The sequence below is a fragment of the Falco rusticolus genome, chromosome 1, assembly GCF_015220075.1.
Source record: "Falco rusticolus isolate bFalRus1 chromosome 1, bFalRus1.pri, whole genome shotgun sequence".
Lineage (NCBI taxonomy): Eukaryota > Metazoa > Chordata > Aves > Falconiformes > Falconidae > Falco > Falco rusticolus.
Genome location: NC_051187.1, coordinates 115071863 through 115086674, shown reverse-complemented (window position 1 = coordinate 115086674; position 14812 = coordinate 115071863). Strand labels below are relative to the sequence as shown.

Sequence of the window (14812 nt, the reverse complement as noted above, 5' to 3'; positions counted from 1 at the left end):
GCAAGTCACAGCAGAGTTTGGACTCAAGATGAAGACGCCAAAGAAAAGAGCCCGTTGCTCATTGAAAACCACCACAGTTCCCTGCCCCACTTCCACACCCTGTATTCCATTGCTTTTCCAATGAAAAAGTTCAGCATGGACTGCAGATAAAAGAGCAGCACCAGCTGCATCCGTACCAAGGTATCCAGTGGAATAAAGGTGCTCCTGCAGCCCTGACTCAAACTTGTCAGCTCAAAAGTGTCATTGGAAAGCTCATCAAACACAGGTTACAAGCAAATTCAGTTACACTCAGACTCAAAGATACAGCAAGTATAATCTATTGTTGTTCCATCTAGGGTAAATCTCCACTTAGGGTGAATCTTCACCTAAGCATCAGATGCTTAAAAACAATCCTAACAGCTTGTCTGCCTGTGCCTCCTGTATTTCCTTATCCCCTCCTAGTCTGTGGCATCCAGCTATGGCTGTGATCTTGTCCATGCTGGGACAGTAAGATACAAATGACAGAGGAAGAGACTACAGGTTGACCTCATCGTCAGAGAAAATCCATTATGCGTGATTAAAACTTAACAAAATGCAATCACATTAAAAATGACTATCATGAAGTGCACCATGATTTACTGACTAAATGAATGAGAAATTTATCTGAATAAAATAGCCCTAGCCCTACTGCATTGGCAATGTATGATAAATTGCTGATTGTGAGAAGATCATTGCTTGCTGTTGGATGACATACATACATTGATTTTTCCTAACAACGCTAATTAGCATAATAGCATCTCCACATATATTACATAAAGTTTCCTCTTAGCAAGCAAAAATTATTTCAAGACTTCAGGTCCCAAACTGCAAAGAATAAAGATGGAAAGGAAGGATTTACAAACTGCCTCCTTGTTCTTTATTATGCAGATCAAAGGTCCAACCCACTGGATCTGACTTAATCTTGAAGAGATGGGAACAACGCCGAAGAAAGCACAGGCATTGTGTAATTAAGCTGTGATCACAGTGGGCTGTTTTTTGCATTGTGGTGATCTAATTTTGTGAGGCCAAAAAGAGCCTTTGAGAAAGAAGAATCTTTTTGGAAAGAAGAATCTAACCCTAAAGAACTAGGAAAAAACCCCAAACATTTCTCAATTTCATTAAGAGGCACAGGGGGCAGACTGCAGTCCTTACATAAGTGCTTTCATTGACTTGGGCTGTGTAGGTGAGAAAGCACTCACTAAGTTGAAAAGACAAAGCACAGTCTATTAAAGGAAAAATAAAAGCAAGGGAATAGGTAAGGGAAATGGAGGAGAGAGACACCATGCGATTCTCAATTAATTTAAAATCAATCAAAATAACCCACATTTTTTTTCTTTGAAAAATCTGAAAGGTGATAAAAAAACAGTTTAAAAACAGTGCCCGGCCATTCAGTGTCCTCTGCAATGCATGGATTTCAGATTTACCCATGAGGATTTTCCAAAGTCCATACTTTTTCCAGAAGAATGTGCTTCTCAGGTCCATCAGTAAAGCAGCTCATTTACCTACATTAATGTTTTGGGTGTTTTGGCATAGTACCCGTCACCTAGAGCAGAGGACCTGAGCTGAAGCAGAAGAAAGCAGACACCTAAGCTGCCTCTGGTAAAAGCAGCGATGCTGGAGTGCACCCAGGGGAGCACCCAGTCTGCGCTGGCCACCCCGCAGCTGCTGTTGTGTTCTATATAAAAAGCTATAGCAGTTGCAACACTGGGAGTTCTGCTGAGGTTACAGCCCTGACATTTCCACTCTGCTGTGACCTACGCTGCCCAGAGCCAAAGCACAGGAGCCCTCTCTGGCAGGAGGCTTTGCGGGGTGGCTGGGAGGCACGGTGGGTAAGCAGGGTGCTCTGCACGGGTGTGTGGATAATAAACTGTAAGTGGTTTGGTTTCTGCTGGTCTTTATTCAGCTTCCCCTGCCAAGCTGCAGGGGCAAACACCGTGCTCAGCTCGCAGCAACACATACAACATGTGGTCATGGCCACATGCACACCGTGACAGGCACACAAGACCGAGTCAGGAGGGGCCAGCAGTGCAGATTTCACTCTAAGGCAAGAGAGCTTAGAGGCCCCGCTCTTCCCACAAGCTGCTTTCTCCTGCAGGGCTGCCCCGGACCCTTGGTTTTACCCCACCCTGACCCCAGTCATCACCACCACTGCATTGTGACTAACTGGAGCCTTTTCCACCGCTTCGTTAGCTTTAAAATCATACGCTGGCAGAGCACCTGGCGTGCTGGCCATCCCTAGCCAGCACAGCCTGCCTCAAGCTGCGAGTGTGTCTGCAGGTGACACCTGTGTCCCTTTCAGCAGGGCCCTTGGAAAACAGCCCACCCTTTATGTAACCGGAGTCAAGGATTATTTTTGTTGGTAGCGGTTTTCGCTCTTCTCTGCGGCCTGGGAAGGACTGAGGATGTAATCCCCGTGCTGTCTGCAAACCAGGTGCAGGAACCGGGCAAGCGCAAACAGAAACTCTTGCAGCAGCACAGCCGGTGACTCTTTTTGTGTCATGGTATGAAATCTCCGACATCAACTGAAACTCAAAGCTTCATCTGCTTCAGGCATACCAGTTTTTTGGTACTGTCCCATACATTTTCCCCACCTTGCTCTCTTTTATGGCATAAAGTGAGATTGGTGGGCATGGGCAAGCGCTTTGTAAAGCCACCGGTACCTCCCAGAAACACAGAGATGTTTCTTCTTGATCCTGGACTAGCAACCCCCATGTGGTAAAATGAATGAGGTAAATACTGCCTCACTGCCTCAGAGTGACCACATTCACTAAATTTTACTACGTCTGTGTGCATTGTTTAGTCCGTGACGTACATAGTCAGCTATTCCAGAAATGTCTTAAAAGGCTCTAAATATTTTTGTTCTATGCATCTCTCTGTGGGAACAGAGAAGCTGTCTTCAAACGATGAGACCAGTTACACACAACATGAAGGGCAACAGAAGGTATCGTTCATATAGCTTAAAAGTCACCCCAAAAAATCACTGAAAATTGCTTTTCCACCTGTAAGAATGCAAGGGCTTTAAGACTAATCTACTGCATTCTACTGCCAGAGACAAATCCTCAAGGTGTGGGAAACTACATGTCACTGGCAATTCAACAACAGAAAACTCCTACTTTTTTAGTTTTGTTTTAGCCACAAACAATCTTGATCCAGTGAAGCTGCTCCATAGTTCAGAACTTTAAAGTCCTGGCTGAGATGGATTAGTGGGCAGACCGAATGTATCACATGGATGGTGCCACCACATTAGTGAGATTATAGCCAAGATCCCCCAGTCCCTCATCTATCCCATGACTGGTTAAAAAAACATTTGATATGACAACAAATATTTCGTACTATTTCCATCTGCTGGAGGTATACAGACCACGGAAAGCTGTGGTGTCTACAGTGATTTCTTGCACACTGTGACAATACTAAAACACAATGCTATTAAATGGGTAAGAAGGGGAGGCAGAGAAATAAAAGCTGGATGAGGGGAAACAGAGGGTAAACTTGAGCAGGAAGCTGGGAGGGAGAGAAAGAAAAATGGCTCATGGAGTAGCAGGGGAGAGAAAAGGAATGGACAAATTATATAGGACAGATTTTTTTTAAAAAAAAGCTAACCTGCTGGACTCGGAGGGAAAGAAGTACATGCTGGAAAAATAATTCCCTGGGAAGCGCATGTTGGGCAATCTCATCAGGAATTTTGCTTTCTCTAGGCAATACTATACTAAAAAAAATTAAAATGCAGATTCTTTTGAGGATGTTAACTCTCAAGACTACAAGGAATATCACGTCATAAAAGAAGGAGTCATCTTCTCAGGGCAGACCTTAAACTCTTTCTAGGCTGACCCTTTCAAACTATTTTTCTTTCTGTTTTTTTAAAAAACATTGTTTTTTCCCTCAGTTTCTCCGAACAGCGTAAGGAAACAAAAGACAGCTTACAGGTATACCTCTGTTTTTCAAAAAAATGAGATTCTAGCTAGCAGCAAGGAACCTGGCAGAACAGATTTTACAGAAGGATGCTAGCAAGAGCAGCTAAAGACAGAGCTTCTGGAGTGAGGAATAGACTTTAATATTGCACAAGCGTGAAACAGAAGTTAAAAGGAGACAGAGAAAACATTAAAACATGATTTTGTGACAGTGCTGCTGGACTTAGTTTTGCTTTCTTATGAGATACCCAACTGTCTCCAGGCAGCTCCCACCCCTACTGCAGAGTGAGAATTGCTCGCAAGCTCACACCGGGCGTAAATGAGGAAGGCACCTCTTTGGAAGATACGCTAACACAGAATGGGGTTAGATGCGTAAGACACACTTGCAGGCTAACGCATGCAAAACATCCCTCTCACATACAGGAAAAGGGGCTAAATAAGGGCAGGAGGACTCAAAAATACATGTACACAGGCACTACATGAGAATGAAGAATGTAGGGACCAACAGACTGGTTTTTCTCCTTAGCAACAAAGTTGGCTGTCTCAGACTTAATACTAAGCTGGTGAACAATAACATAAAAAGGGAAAGTTTCCCACTGCCCATGAGGAATGAAATCTTTGCTGAGAGAGCAGAAGCCACATTCTTTAGCAAATTAGATGCATCAGCTGGGATTTGGCAGAACCTCCTGAATGCAGGACTCCAAATCTGCACTTAACCACTTACTGGGACAGTCTTTCAAGAGGTATTAAGTGTTCCTACTATGGACAACTGCACATTGCAGACATCAGGAAATCTTTCTGGAGGGAACACACGTGCCAATAGCATGGTAGCATTAGGCTTGAATATCCAGAAATGCTGTGGAAAGCACCAGAATAAGGATCCACATAGATAAAATAAAAGACAAAACAGTAATTCAGAAGTACAAGGTACACCTCACTGTCGAGCTGGAGCATCATAGCCAGCTGGGTAGCGTAGACTGCTCATCAAAGAGTGCTCCTTCACACAGACACACAGAGAGCAGAAGTTGAGCTCAAGGCTTTGAACCCATGCTGACACCGGTCCTGGCACTGCAGTGCTGCTCCAGGGTCGGGTGGGCAGGCCCCCCCACCGATGGCTCAGAAGCAGGCTGTAAGTCACACTGCTTTAGAGAAAGGACAGAAAAGCTCCTGGTAATGTATGTCCACAAAAGTATGTTAGTCACATAGTATGCACATGTAGTCACAAGGAGTATGCATATGCAAATTTAAAAAGACCTGGTGGGCTCCACATGTAACTCCACAAAACACAGTGACGTTTGTCTGCTCACAAGTTCAGTACACTCCTGAGCTACAAGCCCTGAGTGAAAATGAGCCAATGAAGGTGGGACTATTACTTTTCCTCTGAAAATACGAGTCTTACTTGGTCCTAAGTTCCTGGCTGGAACATTAATCGGTACTTACTGATGTTCTCCTCGAGCAAAAGAGCTGAGCTGTATTCATGCTCTTGGGATAAACAAGCAGCCTCTTTCAGTGTCACTGGGATGCTGCTTAGTGCGGGAAGACATTTAAGGAACATGGGGATTGCAACAGAGCAGGGGATTTTCTCCTTCTGGCAGTGCTCAGCCTCCCCTAGGATATTTGTATGCTCTAGCTTCTTTCCCTGTGTCCCTCTTCCTCTTCTGCCTTTTCTTGCACCTTGCTGAGTAGCAAAGACAGCCGTGGACAACGTCAATTGTGGCATTTCTGATTTTTTGAGCTCTTCACAGTTCTACCCAAAATGAAGCTGTCCTATGTGTAATCTTTAATTAGCTGCAAGATCTTGGAGGTGGGCACTACTTCTTCTGACATGTGGCTCCCACACCTCGCACAAAGGCCCAAGCTGAGCAACACCACAGCAGAAATACAAAGATTTTCTTCCCTCGCAACATTTTTTTTTTTGTCAGCTTGATCGGACAGACATGACTACCTTCAGGAGCAGTTGGAAAGGCACTCATCAAGGAGCCCATTTCCCCATTACACTGGTAACTCTGGTGATGGATATGGTGGGAGGGGAACCCAGTGGTCTGCCTCGCTCCCCAGGCTGGCTCTCTACACGCACCAAAGCCCTGCCTTGGAAACAGGGCAGCCCTTCTCGTCTGCCCCCCCCCCCCCCCAGCCACTGCCTTTGCCAGTGAGCCTGCAAACAGGAAAGAGGAGCTGGCGCAGGAGACAGCAAAGGAGGATGCATACAGCATCGGGTGCTGCCCACACTCCTGCCCCCCAGCAAAAAGCCCTACGGCGGGCAAGGCAGACCCCATGCTGACTTCCCTTAATTCACACCACACACACACACACACACACACACACCCCCCGATGGAGTCTCTTCTTCTGTTTACCTGAGTGTAGAGCTATGGACAGGGAAGGAGTCACCTACATGTCACAGGGCAGGGAAAAAAATTAAAATAAGATTGAGGGAAAAAGAAAAAGAAGAACAGGACAGAGTTTGCTTTTAAAATAACCACAACCTATTAACAGTTCAAAATAGGCTTTTTAATTACAGGATACCCTATAACCTTTACCCTTATTGACTGATTATTTGATAAGCAGTTTTGCTTTCTGCAAGCTCCTTAACAGACAGAAATCTGAGCAGAGGGAGGATGCAGGGAAAGGAAAGGAGGTCCTTGACATAGCAGGCTGGGTCATCAGCGTAGAACAGAAACTGCATGAAACGTACTTAACCCAGTTAAGCAGCAGAGTCATTCCAGCCCTCCCGCAGTAAAGGGAGCACAGGGGGAGGGTACTGCTTATTCAATAATAATTCTTGTTGCAAAAGTATTTCTATATGTAAAATGAATCTTTTCTTCAAATACTAATAAAAAATGTACAAGTTTGCTTGGAATTAAATCTCAGTTTGTATAAGCCCCTGCTATAGGAGGGAGATGGAAAAAGAGACGGAAAGTGTTAATTTTTAATCCAGTCTTTAGTTTTCTTTACAAAGGTTGGAAAAGACAATGAGACTACACTTAAACGGAAGAATAAACTCCCAGACTACCTGGAAGCGGCTTTCCCAGCAAGGGGATTTGCTAACAGTTTGCTCCCTGCAGAACAGATGAGTCAAAAGGCAATTTTAGATCTAACACTGGCAGAGATACACAAAATGACACTCAGGCTTGGAAGCGCTGCTAGGGGTGGAAATGCAGCCTGAAAGGAAGCAGTCCAGCTCATCTCGTACAATCAGCAGAGCAAGCAGTAAGGGTCCAGCTCTCATTAATCTACGCGGACTGTTACGTGCCTGATGAAGACTAATGATTTATTTACTTGGAAATAGATCTTTTAAAATGATATGGGGAAAAAATACACTTTAAACTGTTCTTCTGTGGAAACATGGTTAGGTCTGAGTATCTTCAGATACAACACACAACAGTGAGTGTTAGCAGAAGGCCACTGTTAAATGCCCCTCTGCTTGCTCACAGCAGAGGTATGCACCATACAACATGTCTGCTGTTTCTTATGGTTGGCTGACTTGGAAAGTGTCCCCTGCAGAACTGCCTGCAGCGCGGAAAACGGGTAGACAGCTGCAAAGCCTTCCTCGGCCTTCCCAGCAAAGCCTCTTCTCTTCCAAAATTAGCTGCAAGGCTTGCTTGACTCCCTTTACTGGCAAGAGAAAGCTGACCACCGACCTCGGTGTGGGTTAGCGTAAGACCTGGAAGGTTGGGCTGAGAAGGAAGACGAGATATTCCTTGTGCCTCTGAAAATTGTTTCAGATGAAATAAAGGCCCCCGTAGCTCTGAATCTATACTGTTATATCTGGTCAGGAGCTGCTGCTGCTTTTATTACTGCTGTTAGCTGCAAGGTCTAGTAAATCCACTCCACGCAGAAAATGCAGGCACAGCCTCCTTGTCGGTGGCAAATGAAGCAATGTCAGTACACGCTGAGCAATTACTTCAGCCATGTCCTCAGTACAGAGAGTAACTTGGAAACAATGCCATTTGTTTTTGTGAGGGGTCTTTTCTAAAAAGACTACGTGACACATTAGAAATACAAACACAACCAAAGAGCCGCTTCCGAGAAAGAAGTCTGGAGTCGCAGCATAATCTTAATCGTCCAGTTGGGTAGTACAAGGACAGGTAACACTGAAATGGAGGTAAGGAAAATCCCCAGTATTACATTATCTTGCAACACTATCGTAAGATTAATAATTTGACATGTTCTCCTTTTATATTTTAGAGTCAAAAAGGTAAAGCAGAATCAAGAGTAAACTTCTGTCCCAGATGGCTAAAGGAGAGCTGGAAAACAAGAATCCTAGCAGTTCAGAAAACAGGAGAACAACTGCCACCTCCCACCCCCCACCCCCCCCAATATATGTGATTTTTACAAGTGCATGATTTCAAAGCAATTTTAGAATTTCTGGGTATTTATGACCTGCAGCGTGATGGGGCATGAGTTGACTTTTTTGAGACATTCAGGCTTACGTACTCATGAATTTAAACATAGAAATATAGATTCCTTGAAAATGAAGGTCTAATTAATATTTCTGAGTTGTTGAGAAGCAAACTGGCAAAACTGAGAATTATGGAAGGAAAATGAAAAAAGCCTTCTCTCAAAATAAAAATGGAGAATAACAGAATCCAACTCATAAACTTGAACCCACTGTCAACATCAAAACACGACAGGTACCATCTCACAATAAACACTTTTCTGGATCCACAAAAACTAAAGGTATCAGTGGATGACTGGGTTTGCTCCTGTAGCTCTCCTGCAGCGAATATGCTGATTCTCAGAGGTGACCACCTGCATGGAAGAAGAAGGACAGGCTGGAGGGCTTTTGATTTTCCAGAGAACACTGGAACGCTGTTATGTGAAGAAAAGGCTATGTGGATCTTTCAGTCACCATATAGCATTGAAAGCATCAGCCTTTTTGTGCTAAATTAGTTATGCTGATGCTCGGAGGCAGCAAACTAGCCTGCAGAAGAGCACAGTATGGGGAGAGCATAGCATGAACATCCCAGTACGGTTCAGCAGTGCTGGGTCACCAGCTAATGACAGGTCCAACCATAAAAGCTCATGGAAAGAACACAGTTTTACACCATCTGTATACTAACATTAAGAGCATATACAATAAACAAGAAGAGTTAGAGAGGCTCATGAACAATGAGAAATGGATTATGGCTGGCATTGCTGAAAGCAGGTGGAATGGGTCATGAGAGAGGAAAACTAAAATTGATGATGATAACTTGCACTTTAAGGAGAAAAAGGCCAAAAAATGCATAGGAAAGGGTAGCACTTTACATAAAAATACGCTGCTACTGGCTACAGACATTTCAAAATCACAGTACCTCATGATTGCAGTCGTAACTAATAAAACTAAAGGAGAGTTGGTTGGCACATGTTTTATCATCAGACTAACAAGCCTCACTAAATAACAGGACAAACCGCTCTTTACACAGTAATCTAGATCATGCAGGAAGAAAAAGTATGCTGTCATGGTGACTTTAAAATGGGGGACATTTAATATACACCTCGTGCAGTCAGTAATACAAATTTTCTGCTTCTATAAGTAACGTAGACAATTTCTTTACAGATGACAATAACTCACACAATCTTCAAGAAACTAGATGAGAAGCAAATTGTACAACAACGTACTTTCACAAGTCGTGGACAAGCAGAGAAGTTTCTAATAGCCAAAGATTAACCGCTACAACTGTGATATTTAAAAAGAGGAAAAGACTGGTTATTCTGACACACTCTCTGGCAAAACAATGGAACAACTGGTTTCAGTTCTTTATCAGCAATGACTCAGAGAATAAGACAGGAATACTGGTCAGCACTGTTTCAGGAAAGCAGGTTTCTCCAAAGACATCTATGGTTTTCCTACGATAAGATGATTGGTTCTGTTGGGGCATGGGAGCAGTGCTCTTATACTTCGATTTTGCAAGGCTTAGACTAGAGAAAGAACTCTGTATTGCAGAAAGACATTTACCATATGGAATGAACAAAGTATGTATTAGGTTAAAACGTGCATGCCCGCGGGTCACAAAATGAGGAAATAGCAGCAAGCCCAAACTTAGGTTTTAGGATTATGCCATGGAGGCCTAATATTAACCAAGTGCTGTCCAACACTCATTTCTAGTCATTTATGGCTAACATGGTGCCCTGCCCAACACAACAGGCAGATGATTGCAGAAACAGTAAGGCAGCCAGGCTACTGTTTACAAATTGCCTGGTGAGATGGTCAGAACCCATCTGAGCACATTTCGCTTACCCGCCTGTTCTTAAGATCTATGGGAGACTGATTTCTGGGGAGCAAATTTCAGCACTTGTAAAAGGCTGGTCCTGCACCTGAACTCAGGGGCAAACCTTTGGCAGAGACCAGTGGCTACGAGTCAAACACAGCACAGACAGGCATTCGCTACACCTCTACAGGCTGTTCAGCAAGTCATCCTCACAGTCTCAGACATTATTTCCATTCCAGCTTGTCTGCCCTAAAATCTGGTAAGACAGTTGCGTTTCTGTGACACTTTCATGCAATGAATACAAATCTGTAGACTTTCTTCTTTACTTTCAGGTAGGCTTTTAAAAAAGGCCAAATCCCAGAACATCAACAATCTCTTTTTCTCACTATCCCAAAGATAACCTTCAAAAAAGTGTAAAATCTCTTTTACAATTCCGGTGAGAAACACACCTTTTCACTTAGAAAGGACAAAGACAATTACATTTTGGAAATGTTCTCTGGACACGGATCTCCCTCCCTTGATCCTTCACATGCAAAACCAGACTGAGCAGATGACACATCTTAAATTGATAAGATTAAAACAAAAGACAGAAAAGAGAATTTGAAGATATTCTTCCAGTATGGTGTCATTTCTCCTCTTCATTCACATCCCTCCAATTTCAAACAACATAACTAGTGGTTTCAATAGGAACTATAATTGCAGCATCCTCACAGTCCCATGCAGGCAAAGAGCTGCAGTCTAGGGTTTCTTTTTCTTACACCCACAGAAAATTCTGTTTTGTTTCGACCTCTCATTACTCTCCCTCCCTCACTTGGCTCCAAACGTCAAATCCTGTCTCAGCCATTCAACATTTATTCCACTGGGCTGCTTTTTTCTCTTACCATTACGCATTCATATTGAACAGCTGGAACCAAGAAAAGGCACAATTAATGATTCTGATATTTTCCAAAGAAAATGTTTTCACTTTTCCCAATTTGAAATTACTTTCTGGTTTAAAGAAAATAAAATAGAAAAAATGAATAGAAAAAAGTGCCTCCCATAAAACCTTACGCACACCTCAAAACCTAAATGGAACATTTTAGGTTAAACAAAGTTTTGAGAGAGGAAGTTGGTTTAGGCTTGCTTGCTTTTATTTTTTATATCACATAAAAAGCTTAAACAAAGGCCCTGTTCCATCTTGGTATGAAATCAATTTCTTTTACTACCACATGGGAACCAGAATAGCAGAGGACCTCTACCCCCTCAAATACCTAACAAGTTACCAGCCCAAGTGAAAATCTGTACTTGCGGTTTTAGCCTATAGCCACAGATAAGTAAGAATGAAAGAACCATCCAGACAAAGCAAGAAGCTAAAGGGCAATACCTGCCACATACTCACAAACTAACAACTGGTTTTAGGGCAGATCAGGGTCAGGGTACATGGGACAAGGCAAAGAGCAGGGATTTCAAAGTACACGCCTGACCAAGTGGGGAACAGTCGGGCACAAGGGAACACTAGTAGCAGGATGGAGCCTCGCTGAAGGTAGATGGGTCAGGATCTGACCATGGTTTTTGCTGAATACAGATGGGTGAGGATTTGACCTTGGTTTTAACAGTCAGTTCCATAAAAACCAGTCAGAATTACCTTCAGGTTCAAAACCCCAAACCAGTATCTGCTTTGGGAAAAAACAACAAATACCCCATCCAGTGCTCCTTTGAAAAGAACAAGCTATAGTATAAAATAGAGGACACGGTGGTTCAGTGCATATGGGTTGTTCAGCAGTAGCGTGATGGGAGCCACAACCACAGTGCCAGTACCAGTCCTGGACCTGCACAGCAAAGCGACAGGAAAATTTTCAATACCGACAGTGTAGAAAAGACTTTAGAGAAACCCTACCTTTGTCGGATACTAGTTTTGCTAGCTAAGCTGCTGATTTAGCACTCTGCTTGTCCTATCGCTCACATGGATATTGAACGGCACGGCTTTCTCTCTTGCTGTTCACCGCTGCTTACAAAAGTACGTAGTGATGCTCAGCAAGGCCAGGACACAAGCCCTGAGCACCAGCACTGACACGCCAATAGGACAGCGACAGGGAACTGACCTCCACAGAGCACTTGCAAGGTCCAAGCTGGACTGAAAAAATGGTGTGTCTCCCTACAGTATGCTCAATGACTGAGGCAATGAGTGCGTGTAAAAATTCTGCTTATTAGCAACAGAAGTACCTTAGGCCCAGAAGAACATGGGTTTAATTAGTGTACACGGTGCATGTGTGCACGCATACACACAACCAGCCATACATCAATTTTACAGCAGTACACTGAAAATAAGACAAGGCGTTTTTGTACATGTCTGATGTTCCCTAAATCATCTTTTGGTTCTCAAATATGCCCCTGTAACGGTCACCTGACAGAAATATATGGACAGTGCTAACCATAAGACGCAGTATCTAGAATTTTTTCCCCCTTAAATGCCATTTGTTAAACCCTCAAGATCATTTAACACATACACTTTTACAATTGTGTAGCAAAATCAAAACTACAATGAAAGTAGAAACTATAAACTGACAGAAAGATACATTCACTTCACATTCAGAAATATATTTCAAACTGAAGTGTGCAATCTCCTTATTTTCCATATATGTTCTGGCAAGTCTGACTGTCTGCATCCTGCACTAAGTAGCAGGATCAGATAATCTGCATCAGTCTGGATTTAACTCAACAATATCAACATATTGTTTTTACCACCTTTGCAAAAACAATCCGTTTCCAGCAAGCACATCCCACAATAATAAGCTTTCCAATTTTCCACAGAAAAATGCTTTTCAGGGAAACAGGAAGGGAAGTAATTAAGAAATACATTACAGCTAGAAATCTATTATTTCAACTTTCCTCACCAAACAAAATCCCTTCAGCATAGGCAAGTGGGTTCCACAAGTAGTAAAGGGACCTTTCTTCATCTACACACAAGCAATAAGTCCCTAGTCCTGACTGGGTCAATAAATGTGAATTGCACATATTATACAACAAGGTATGGCTTTGTCTTAAGTTTCTTCTTCATTTGACATAGAAATTAATATCTGGACATGTTTTCGGAAGAATACTTGTATCCAAATATCTAGTTTTTCCTACATTAAAAAAAAAAAAAAGGAACTGAGTGAGATTAGATATATGAAACTTTGGTTTATTGTTCACACTGGAGAACTGCAGTGAGATATTAACATGAATTTCTCAACACAGGAAATGGAAGAGATGACATTAACTCCTTCACAAAGGCAGTTTGTCCCCTCAAATGTTTGAAGGGTCTCCAAGTTCAACAGATTTCACAAAAACAAAGAAAAGAAACAATCAAGCATTAGACAGTGTGATCAAACATCCTCTGCCTCTCAGTTGCAACCTGACAAGTCTGTAGCTCAGATTACAGCCTGAGTTTTATGTCATTACTGCAGTATTCCTCTACATAAGTCTTCCCAAAAGGAAGAGGCTTTAGACCAGTGATTTCTAATGCAATAGGCAAGCAGAATTAAAATAAAGGTACAAACCCTTGAGCTGTCACCATACACCCTGAACCAAAAACAGGAGGCAGATGAATATTTGTTTTGCAACTGATTTTAAATAATACGTGATGGGCTTTGGCCTGGTAAAGCTCCTACTCCTCCTATTGGTGGATCCCCAAACTCCACAAGCTGAAGAAATGACAAATGTTGCTGTATTGCTACATGCATTGCAGTGTGAGTCACAGTTAAACCAGGCTCAGAAGGAAGTACTCCTTGTAGGTGGTGTGGAAACGGCTAATTTGGTAAAAAGCTGTTACAGCAAAACTATCAACCAACAATACTATTAGTGAACTATTATATCAGAATTCCTGACACGTTTTGGTGGCACGTAACTTCGGCGAAGGCATCACCTACTTTGTGAACAGATTATCAACTTGAATTCTTTTTAAAACCCTTAAAACAACATTCGGAACATTTGCTATCGAGCCTTTCCATGACAACAGTGCGCGGATGTTTACAGGGGCTGCACAAGTAAGAATACCCAGCTGACTTAGGAGGCGACAGGGCATTACTATAACCATTATTCAAATCGGTCATCAATTCTTTCCAAAGCAATCCCCAAGCCTGGCAGCTGCTGCTCCAGTGGTTAGCATGGAATACATGTGAGACCGTTACGCCAAGTCACTCAGGCCAACATGGCTTTAGCCTCTTGTTGAAAGACATTATGGATTCATAACAATAAAATACTTGAGGCTGCTAAAGACTGCTACAAAGTCCCAGAATAAACCATTTCATTTCACACATGGTTCAAGCGCCACTAAAAACATTCGGCTATGCCTACTTCTTCCAGTGCAAACCAAAGGCACTCAGTACCCCAAACGTCTTTCCTTTGTTCCCTGAGCCAAAATGCCAAATGTGCTGTTCAAAGCCAGCTCAATCTCTGCCCCAAGAAGAAGGGGCCAACCACTCTGTCTTTTTGTTACAACGCTAGCTACACTGTAGAAGCCACGCAGTGGTTTAGGATTCAAACCCATGAAGTCTTACATTATAAAAAAAAGGAAACAAACCCTCCGAGGAGTGACTTCCAACACAAAACTTCCCTTAGTGGCCCTCAGCACTCATCAGTAGAAGCACAGGGAAAGACTGCTAGTTCAGAAAAACACTTAACAACATTTCTAAAGCATAAAGCAGTATCATTTCAGTCATTAAGAACATAATTTCT

The 14812-nt window shown here is 42.8% G+C and overlaps 1 protein-coding gene across 2 annotated transcripts in view; it reads right to left on the bottom strand.

Moving 5' to 3' along the window:
* Positions 1 to 14812, bottom strand: part of MAML3 (mastermind like transcriptional coactivator 3) — a 251874-nt gene that overhangs the window by 76241 nt on the left and 160821 nt on the right. The window lies entirely within an intron of this gene.